Source organism: Nannospalax galili, unplaced genomic scaffold, assembly GCF_000622305.1.
Source record: "Nannospalax galili isolate Female #2095 unplaced genomic scaffold, S.galili_v1.0 scaffold442, whole genome shotgun sequence".
NCBI classification, from domain to species: Eukaryota; Metazoa; Chordata; class Mammalia; order Rodentia; family Spalacidae; genus Nannospalax; species Nannospalax galili.
Window position 1 is genome coordinate 446,208 of NW_008348806.1, and position 11,818 is coordinate 458,025.

Consider the following 11,818-nt stretch of genomic DNA (forward strand, 5'->3'; position numbering starts at 1 on the left):
ATTTGGGAGCTTTTATCTAATCCTTAAAAGATTTTAGGGTTACCTCTTTCAGAGGGGGGAATGTTAGAGTAGCCAAAAGCCTCATAAAAAATGAAAGAAAAAGACAGAGTACATGAAGTTATCAGAAAAAAGCGATGGGCCAATATGGGAGGAGTTGGAGGGGAGGGAGTGGGCATGGATTTGATCAAAACACTTTATATGCTTATATCCTTGTATGAAATTCTCAATAAATAATTTTTTTAAAGAATATTACTTTCAGAACTTTTCTGAAATTTTGGTAAATCATTAAAAAGTACATAAATATCTTTTGCATTCACTCAATATCAGTTAAATTCAAGAGTGAAAATGATCTTTTTAAAAGTTGTTAAATTCTTTGCATATATAGCAATGTTTTCTTTTGAAGGAAAACAGTATTGTTTCTATCTTTGGTTGTCCCATAATTATCAATGTACTTGCCCGGTGTATTTTAAGTAGATTTGCTGACTAATTAAAAATAAAATAGAATAAAATACTGACTCAGAAAAAAAAATAATAAAAGCATGTCTATTCTCTGCAGACATTGTATTTGAAAAAAAATATGAGGGGCTTGTGTGGGTTCCCCTCAGCTTCTCTGTGAACCAGAGTTTAAGGACTAGAATTAAAGGTGGTGAGATGTGGCTAAAGGAATGGGGGGTCATTTTAAGAGCTGTTTATCATCCTTCTAAACAGCAGGAAATATTTCTGCTGCATGTATAACTCATCTCCCTCACACATGATCTAGACTCATCATCCCCATGTGTGGCTGTGTTCTCTAATTCAAAACCTCTTTACAACTTAACATCCTTCCATGTGCTCTCGAATTCCCTCACAGAACTGAAGAAATGCTCATAAAGGATTGTTACAAAATCTCATTGTTGAGATTCAATTTTAGAATTTTTTATTTAGTTTGTTTTATGTGTATGAATGTTTTGCCTGCATGTGTGTAAGTGTACCTGTGCTGTGCAGTGCCCATGGAGACCAGAAGAGGGTGCCAGATGACTTGGAACTAGAGTTACAGACAGTCATTAGCTGCCATGTTGGTGCTGGGAACCCAACCTGGGTCCTTTGCAAGAACAGCCAGGGCTCTTAACCACTGAGTCATCTCTCCAGCCCCAAAGTTAAGTCTTTAGACAAGAATTCAAGATATTCTACAATATTATCAAGAAATGTTCCCAAGTAATTTCAACTCTTAGCCTTTTTTCCATAATATTCCTGGGGAATTATAGCCCTGAGCTTGAATCTTTCATCTGAGGAGAGTCCAGTCAGTCTGATAATTATTAAACTTTGAATCATGCATTATAAAGATACTAGTTATATATCTCTACACAAATTAAATTTATATCCCCTATTTTTATTTCCTAAATATAGCAAGGACTATCTTTGACTGTTATCTCTAATTTATTGGAGATATACTCTAATATGTGAATGGAAAAAAAAATCTATGAAATTGTAACTAAAAGTTAAAGCTAAAGGAGCTATTAGAGGTCACTAGACACCCCATTTTACAGATAAGAAAACTGAGGCTTAAGAAATTGCAATGACTTATCTCAGGTGAAGACCCAGCAGAGCCTGTGACTCACAGGATGCTTACAGCTCAAAGCGCAATGCCGTGAACTTCAAACACCTTCTGCAACATGAGCACACGGTACTCAGTGCCTCAAATCCTGCTTAGCCAGACTACTTTTTGGAGAAGGTAGGGAAAATGGGAGTCCATGAATTGTGCACAGTGATCATACATATCTATGTCATCTCTTTAAATTTTGTAACAAACTGCTAAAAAAATCTTTAAAAAGAAATAAACATGGACATTCATTGGAGAGAGTTGGAAAACTTTGCTTTTTTTCTCTAAGTAATCTATAAAAATCCAGGTTTCCTGAGCAAGTTAAAACTAGATAAAAATGAGAGATTTACAAGATGATTCAAAATTCCCCCTGGTTTAAGCTGCAGTCATTACTTTTTACTAGCTCTAGCTCCTCTTCACTGGTGACCAGAGTCCTTGAAGAACTCTGCACAGCCTCCTAGCTTCCCTAAGCCTACACTCCCCACTGGCTAGTGAGGCCTGTGTATGCTCAGTCATGGAGTGGACTTGGAAAAGTTGTTTTATAGAAAGTTGATTTACTGGAACACAAGCTATTTTACTAGGAAGTTGGTTTTGCCCAACACAATTAGCTGCCCTTGTATGACATGCCACAGGACCCCTGACATGCGCAGTGACTGCCTTCTTAGACCTGCCATCCCATGCCATGTATAAAGATATTTGCTGATTTTCTTGATGGAAATGCAGAACAGTACATTTCTATCATAAATAATTTTTGTAAAGACCAGACCACACAAGTTTTTAGTTAAACAAGTTAGGTATAAATCGAGCTGGTATTCAGCTTTATAACGCAGATGTTTCTTTAGCAATCCTCCCCAGAAGACGGGCATGCCGTTCCTCTCCTAATGTTGGCAGACTCAAGTGCCAGTCTTATTTCTTCCTGAAGTAACTATGACTTTACAATCACCACACAGTAAGGGCAGAGTAAATAGCCTTGCTAATGAGAGCAGCTTATAAAGATGGAGTTGCTGTGAACCTGAAGGTCCAAACTTTATGTAAACACCTATTTTTCCTGCTATCATACAAAAACAATCCACAGTAGCACTAACGTTTGTAATCTAACTCCCAATAACAATGTCTAAGAAACATTTCAGGCATGCAGTGTAAGCACATCTTACCACCTTTCTCAGGACACAAAATCCATGCATATTTACCCCTAGCTATCTACAATAACCTTAAGTAGTGTTATCTAACACTTGCTTACTACTGGAGAGTAAGATCTCCTACTTAGCATATTGATACATACATACACCCACTAGGTGTACAAGTGTGCATCTTCTACTAACAGCAGAAGACATTTATGAAAGTCAGCTGTCGTGAGGTTTCGAACTGTCTTGGAACATGAAGTCCACATACATACATGTCAACCTTGGATTTTCCAAGTCTGAAGAATGTTGTTAGCATTTACATAGGTATCTCCAGAAAGACATTTACTTCAAGAAAACCTTTCCTCGTAACTTTAACTTATGCACAAAATAAATGAATTAATGGAATGACACCATGTTTGCTCTATCTCTAAATTCTCTCATTGGCCACACAACATTGGGAAGGCACCTGTAAAAACCTCGGGCAGTGTGACAGTAGGTTAGCTTTTTTGTTTGGTTTGGTTTTGTCTTTTTGAGACAGGGTCTCCCTGTAGCCCCAGCTGTCCTGAAACTATGTAGACCAGGCTGGCCTTGAACTCACAGAGATCCACCTGACTCTGCCTCCCAAGTGTAGGTTAGCTTTTGTTCCCTCTGCAGTCGGCACAACACCTTTCCTTTCTGACCGCTGGTGGCTGATAGGTTTCTATCCATGGATGGCCTAGAGTCATCATCCCTCTTCACTGAAACCTCACCTGTCCTGTGTCCCCAGCACTTTGCTTCCTGTTCTCAGAGCCGAAACAGAGGCTTTCCTAAGCTCTAAAAACAATTCGCATAACATTATGTTGAATTTGTGACTTATGTTCACATTTTGGTTTGTTTGATTTTCTGCATACATGGGCATTCATTACCCACTACATGCTTATACATATGTGTATGCATGCATACACAGTATACATAATAGGAGCTGTGATCGAATGTTCCCTGGGTGCTGGGACTGGCTATTGCATCACATAACCACAATCACGCCGCAGGTTATTTTACAGGAGGAGATATGGGTCCAAAGGCATCTTCTTATTCTGGATCCTGAGAAACAAGCCTAGATGAAGCACAGAAAGTTGGAACAGAGGAGGAGACTGCAGAAAATAAGAGGTGGAATAGGATGACATGTTCTCTCCCAGTCTAGACCCCCTTGTTAGGCAGGGACTTTCATTTTCTGCTTGACCCTGAGAAGTCAATCAAAGACCACCCAGTAAGTAGCAAAACCCAAAGCTGAACTGGGGTTGGTCTAAATGAAAGCTTCTCAATGGTTAAGATGGTAGTTAGAACGGAATTTGGCCAAAGGACCCTAGAAACCAACCCAGTTCTTAACCGGGTTGGGGAAGAGGAAGAGGGATGAAGGGGAAGGATGGCAGGAGAGGGAGGGAAAGAAAGAGGGGGAGGAAGGAGGGGGAAGAAAACAAAATGAATGTCTCTGCACATGCTGACTCCCGGGCGACCATGTACCAAGGGGCTACGTGGAGCTACGGATCCATGTACCAAGGGGCTACGCGGATCATGGGGTGAGCGGGAAGTCATGATGACAGCTGTGCAGTGGGGAGCCAACCACTGCCTGGAGAAGAGGGAGCTTCAGCAGCAACTGTACCGCCACATTCTGCTTGAAGTAGGTTTAGCTATTTATTCTCATGCTTTTTAGTAAATTGTACCATTTTTGTGGTACAGTTTGACATAATGAAGACGAAGATGGAGAGATAGCCACTGCCGTGAGGCAGCGCCACAACACTATCCTCTCACACTGGCACATTTCAGTGACAAGAACAGCTAAAGTCTGCTCATTTAGCAAACTGTAATGTAATTTGATCTCATCAACTATGGTCCTCATGTCCCACGTTAGGTCTTCATTCTGAATCATTTCTCTAGAACTGCCTCTGATGTTACTAAGAAATAAGGTGAAAAGATTGTGGAGGGACCATGGAGATAATAATAAGCGCTTGCCATGGGGACATGAGGACAAGAGCTGGAGCCCCAGAACCCATGCCGCTAGGCAGGCAAAGCAGCCGACCTGCATCTCCAGGCTCCAGAGATGGAGACGGAATCCCAGAGCAAACTGGCTGGCAAGACTAGTTCTATCAGTGAGCTCTGGGTTTAAGAGACCCTGCCTCAAGGAATATACTAGAAGAGTGCTTGAGGATTATTCTTAATATCAATTTCCAGTCTCCACATGCTCGGGCACACGCAAACTTGTATGCCCATGTACATGCACACACATGCACACTGCACATACATTAAGAAAAGGAAAAGAAAAGAATTTCAGAAACACGATCTCCACCTAGATTGCCATCAGGCAGTTCTCTTGAGAGTAAGAATCACGAATAAGATTTTTCTCCCACAATCTAATCAATTGGTGGATCTGTCTTTGTAAAGGTGATGTGTGTTCATCTGTTGCTATATAATTTTAAATTAGTAAGTATTTTTAGACAGGGTCTGTGTACAGCCCCTGCTGTCCTGGAACTCACTATGCAGACTAGGCTGACCTCCCAAGTACTAGGATTAAAGGCATGCACCACCATGTCCAGGAATAATCTTCATTTTTAAAGCAGAAACTACAATGCTCTCGTATATATCACCTAGTTGTGTCATTTCTGCTTAGATTTGCTAACAAAACGTTCATTTTGAGCCAATTTTCCCACATTAAAGATTCTAGACCTTTCAAAATTTTTCTTTATTCCATTGAAAATATTTCCTACCTTTGACATTCATCTGAATGGCATTGGGACAATTAGGTGCACACTTTTTCACTGAAATCCAGAATAAATAATACAATCAATGAAACCTGAAGGACAGATGTTGGTGTAAGAATGAGCGTCTTTACAGTCTCTACCCAAATGCAATCAAAATTTACCCTCATGGTAGTATTCCCCTGGGTTTGCTTATCAATCAGTAAGTGATAAGTGACAGTGGTGGTGGTAGTGGTAATAATGTGGTGGTCATTGTGATGGTGGTGGTGGAGGCAGAGGTGGTAGTGATGGTGGGTAATGGTGTGGTGGTCATTGTGATAGTGATGGTGGAGGTGGTGGAGGTGGGGATAGTGTGGTGGTGGAGGCAGAGGTGGAGGTAGTGTTAATAGTGGTGGCGGTGGTGATGAGGATGGCGGTGGTGAGGAGGATGGTGGTGGTGATAGTGATGATGGCAGTGGTGATAGTATGATTGTGGTGATGGTGATGATGGCGGTGGTGATAGTGATGATGGTGGTGGACATGGTAGTGGTAGTAGTTATGGAGGTGATCATAAAGGAGGTGATTATTGATGGTGGTATTTAGAATAGAATCATAATGCTATCAAAATGAAGAGGAATATAATCTAATTACAGTATAATAGTATTTAGTTTGCTAGTACTATCAAACCTAGCATGACATCCCATCTAGATAGCTGGTGCTAGTTAGGTCACTTAAAAGGCCAAATCTAATAGTTCAGACTGTCAAAGTATATTTTGATTTTGGCTTGAAAATACAGTAAAGCAAACAAAATTTAAATGTTTCATAATAGCTAAGAAATTGGTAAACTATCTAGGAAATCTCATCATCAGTCTTCTTATGTAGCCAAGATGGGGCATCTGCTATCAAAGCCCTTCTGGACTCACCTTTGCTCCCTCCTGTCACCGGTTTGTTTACCGTTCCCACACCCTCTCATCGGGCTCCTCTGGTTGGTGCAATCACAGTTCACCACCGTCTCCATCTGCTCTGTTACAAAGAAGTACGGGCGTGGAAGAGAAGGCAATGATTCCTCAGGACGACAGAGCAAGGGTGTGAGGAAGGGACACTTACTCAGTGCTGATGGGAACGAGAACTTGTGGAGACTATGGAAATCAGCATGGAAGTTTCTCAAAAATTAAAAAATTGAGAGTTACCATATGACCCAGCTGTGCCACTCCTGGATATAGACCCAAAGGACTCTAAATCAACACACCAGGGACATGTCTGCACTCTTGTGTTTATTGCCAAACTAGTCACATTAACTAAGGAATGGAACCAGCCTGAATGATCACCAATAAATGAGGGGATAAAGAAAATGTCATTGCCAAGTGTGGTGGCACACACCTTTAATCCCAGCACTTGGGAGGCAGAGGCAGGCAGATCTCTGTGAGTTCAAGACTAGCCTGGTCTACATAGTGAGTTCCAGGACAGCTGGGGCTACAGGGAGACCCAGTCTCAAAAAAGACATAAAAAAGGAAGGAAGGGTCATACATATGCACAGTGGAATTTTATGTAGCCATAAAGAAAAATTAAATCATGACCTTAAATCATGACTCAGAATGGCACATACCCCATTTTCTGTCATATGCAGACTTTAATTTTTTAATTAATTCTTTGAGAATCTCATACAATGTACTTTGATCATATCTACCCTCCATTCCCCACCGACCCAACTTTCTGTCCTCTTTTCTTTTAAACCCATCAAGTCCCATTTGTGCTGCCCATATACTCCTGGGTGTGGGGGCACCAATGGAGAATGGTCGACCTACCAAGGGTCACACTCTTAAAGAAAACTGACTTCCTCTCCCAGCAGCTATCGACAGCTCCTCGGCTAGGGTGGACCTCATGCCCATCTCTCCCCTCCGTGCTGGATTTGTCTGGCTTGAGCTCGTGAAGTTCTTGTACATGCTGTCACAAGGGCTATGAGTCCACCGCGCCACTGCCCTGCTGTGCTCAGAAAGTACTGCCCCTCTTCCACAATGACCCCCAAGCCCGGGTGTGATACAGCTGTCCCAGTTAGCGCTGAACACTCTGCAGTCTTTTTCTCTGGCTCTTGACCAGTGTGAGTCTCTGTGTTAATCTCCATCCACCGCAAAGAAGCTTCTCTGGTGAGGATGAGAGAGGCAATGTGCATATATTGGTAATGTAGTTATGAAATTAGAACAGATCACAAGACGGAAAGAAAAGGTCTTAAGGGCGAGGGGAAGAATTAACAATGTGTGTGACGTGAAAGCAGTTAAACAGGGGGAAGCCATAGAGGAGGGGAATGGGGGATTAAGAACAAAGTTTGTATGGAAATGCCATAATGGACCTCATGATGCTGTATGCCAATTTTTAAAAATTAATTAAAAGGATAAAACGTTGAGATTTGTAGCTTAATAAAAAAGAATATGGTAGGGTAGGTCCACTCATCTCACATACTATTGGCCATCTAGGGGCACATGACCACATATAGGCCCAGGCCTGCTCAAGACATGGGATATTTATGGGGGAGAGGGTCTAAATTTGATTAAGAACTGTTGTATGAAGTGTACAAAAACTCAATAAAAATAAAACATGAAAGTAAAATAAATATATATGTATATTAAATCATTGGCATTATCCAAAAAAAATGTGATAGTCAGTGGTGCCATTTTGGCTGGGGAGAATCCATCACCCAAGGGAAAAGGGAGGAAACAGAGCAGGAGGCTGGCGTCCACTGCCTGCCAGAGACTAAGGATTACTCCCTGCAGATGCCAGGGAAGGGCAGTGCGCCCCAGCTCCCTGAGAAGAACGCTCCAATTGAGCTTGACAAAGAGAGGTCCCAACCCATCCCCCTCTCATCCGAAACATTATTTGATAGAGAAACTCAGCACGAAGGGCTGTGAAATGCACAAACAAATTCTAAATAGCATTTCGTGTGCTGCTGGGTAGTCTGAAGAAGACAGTAAGAGAATCTTTACTCGTTCGTGTCCTGAAAGTTATTGGAGGTCAAGAAAGAGAAGTTTGTCAGATTTTGACAAAGTCAAAATTAGGCCTTTTATTGTTTTGAGAACCTTTTCCCTTGATACCTAAAACTCAAATAACAATCTAATAAGCTTTGGGGTGTTTTGGAAAATGCAAATACCAAAATACAAAGCTCTATTCATAGTCATGTCTAAGAATTCAGATTGCTTTATTCTGACTCATGGATTATCGGGCTTCCGCATCAGCACAAAACGACCCTCCTCCAGGCCTGAACACCCCAGATGAAGACTGTTAGACCTGCATGGTTTACACTGGTCTATGCATCAGCAGAGGCCTCCCGTAATCTCTCACATGTGATGATTTTCACTGTTTGCTATGTAACATAAAAATCTCACTTTAGTATGCAACAGCATGGGTTTAAGGCCCAAGTGCCAATGTGTAAAATAAAGCCGAGTGCAATAGGACCTAGTCAGCTACCAGAACAGGGGGAAATCATTCTGAACCTCACATGCATGAGAGGCCTGAGGTTTAAACTTTTTAAATAGTCTCCAAATGAAATTAGATGTGTTAATTTTTCAAATAAACTGCAAAATTTTATAAATTTGGCTCTGTTTTCACTTTTAAATTCCCTTAGATGTACCAATATTTATGGGTGGGTTAATGCAGAAATAATCGCGTAAGCATAGGACAGTCCTTGGGAGTGAAGGCTGAGGTTTGCCAAGGCAACCTGATTCATCCTACTTTAAATGTTCTGTGCAGGCCACTGTCAAAGAGTGGGAAGAAGTAACCGTCTGTAGTGAAGACGGAGGAGGGCTCAAAGAGCGGCTTGGTGGTTAGGAACGGGCACTGCCCCCAACACTCATGTGGTGAGGCTCACAACTGCCTGTAACTTCAGCTGCTGGGGATTCGGTGCCCTCTCCCTCTGGACACACACACACACACACACACACACACACACACACACAATTTTTTTTTTTAATTTAAACCTTCAAAAGCAGAAAATGAAGATAGGAAAATAGGAAAAAGTTCCATTTGAAATTTTAGAAAGGATTGTTATGAATACCTTTAAGGAAATTTAAAGTATCGCGTTATCTTTATTTCACATGGCTCTTGCAAAAGTGTCAATTCTCGTCACCTTTCAAAGCACTCGAGAAAATTAGCCAGGCATGGTCATGATGCCTTTAATCCTAGAGCTCAGGCGGCAGAAGGAGGTGGATCTGTGACTTCCGGGCTAACCAGGCCTGCATAGTGAGACCCTGTCTCAAAAACAAAAAGTACCTTAAAAAACTAGCCTGTAGTCGCCGCAGGTGGCTGTGAGTGAAAGCCAGAGATGCACGCACATCTGTTCTTTTAGCCTCCACACTGCAGCTGAGCTGGTGGTTTTCTACTTACTGTGAAGTCATGATGGATGGGGCGGGTGCAGAGAGGCAGTGAGTCGGCCCCCATTTAGAGCAGATTCTTCTACCCTATGTACCCTAGGACATTGATTCCCAACTTGGAAGACATGGGGGACATGGCTGGAAGGAATGCCTGGCGAGCTTCTTGGAGTTCTATATTACCGCCACTACCTACAGCTGGAAAACTGCTTCCGGCCCCCAAAACTCCCTCTTCCAATCCACGTGAGGCCGGGTGCTCAGCAGACGATGAGATCCATAGCAAGAAATCTCCTTGGGCTAAAAACATGTAAAACAGAGGACGTGCATTACGCACTGGGTCACACAGGGAAGCCCTGTTGCTTAGGCGAGGGGCACATCTCGGACATTCTGTGCTGCGTCACTGGAAGCCTGGAGTTAGTAACTTATAATAAACATAAATTCATTGGCTTATGAGACTAGGAAGTCCAAAGTCAGCCAAGCATCTACCAGGGACCTCCAATCGTGTATTAGTCCATGAAAGACGGGCAAATGGTGCGAAGCAGGGAAGGAAGGAGGGTAAAAAGGACTAAACCAGCCTTTTGAAGGAACCCCTCCCATGACAAGACACTGACCCTCCCAGGAGGCAGAGCTCTCATCACCCCTTAAAGGTGATCACCCACTTCTAAACACTGTCTCAGTAGCTATTAAGTTTTTACATGAGTTCTAGAAGAGACGAGCATTCAAATCGCAACCGCTTCCTACATCTAGATGCACTTTAGAACCTCCTAGATGATTTTAAATTATTCTTAGACCCAGGCCCCACCACATCCAATTTGATCACATTTCTAGAGTGAACTTGGGCCTCTATACTGTTCAAAAACTCCCAGGTTATTCTAACATGCAGGCAAGATTTTAAAGCTCTGAATTTGACTTAGTATGAAAAAAAATCAGCCCTGGATGGAAAGCCCAGTCTGCTCTAGTCCAGGCTTCTCGGTGACTGACAACCTTTCCCAAGCTAGCTGACCACTTGAGCTCTTAATTGTCTCAAAAAGGAGCATACGAGAATCAGACAACATCTTTAACCAATATTCTGTAGCACGGCTTTGAGGCCCCTCCCCCTTGTTCCAGTTTGAGCCTGGTCTGTTACTCTGACCTTCCATCTTTGCTCCTTTCCTCCTGAATGATTGGTTTTAGCTGCTTGCCCACCTGGAAGCACTCCCTCACTTCCAGCTAGTAGTCTGGCCTGGAGTACTCAGGGCCCTCTCCCTGCTCAGTCACTCAACAGAACCTCTTTCCACACGCACTTTCTTCTGAAGGTTGTTCTCCACAAGGTCACGACATGTTTGTTCACAAAGAAATGAAGTCAAATGCCCCCTTGATGATGCCCCATCCAGTTCTCATCTAGACTCACTGGGGAGCCCCTTCAAGTCCACCTCTATTGACTTAGCAGGGCAGCCTGTGAGTCAGTCTGTTGGGAAGCATGGAATTGTTGGGAATGACTTACAGTGATTTTTGTCACAAGGCAGATGTTAGGGAGTCAGCAACCATTCCCGGTAAAATGGTTAAAGCATTTGTTAAATGAGTGTAGAGATTGACTAACTAATGAACCGCACAGGGTATCTGCCTCCGAGGCGCTCGTAGTCCAAGGGAGGCAACAAAGATGTGAACAGGTCACAGGGAAAATGTCAGGAGAGCACGGTGGGACTCTGGAACAGAGGAGGGGACACGCAGGTGCCAGAGGATGAGTCAGGACTGTCGCCTGAACCGGTTTCTAAGGTTCATTCGCTCTGGTTTATTCCCCTGCCCAGGTTGGACTCCTACTTCCTGAAATTTCAATATCTATAATACATGCAAATGAGGCAAGTCAATGGCTTTCCATGGTCCATATATTCAATATATAAAATAATATCAGTAGCCGGGCATGGTGGCACACGCCTTTAATCCCAGCACTTGTGAGGCAGAGGCAGGTGGATCTCTGTGAGTTCAAGGCCAGCCTGGTCTACATAGTGAGTGTCAGGCCAGCTGGGGCTACAGGGAGACCCTGTCTCAAAAAGACCAAAAAACTAA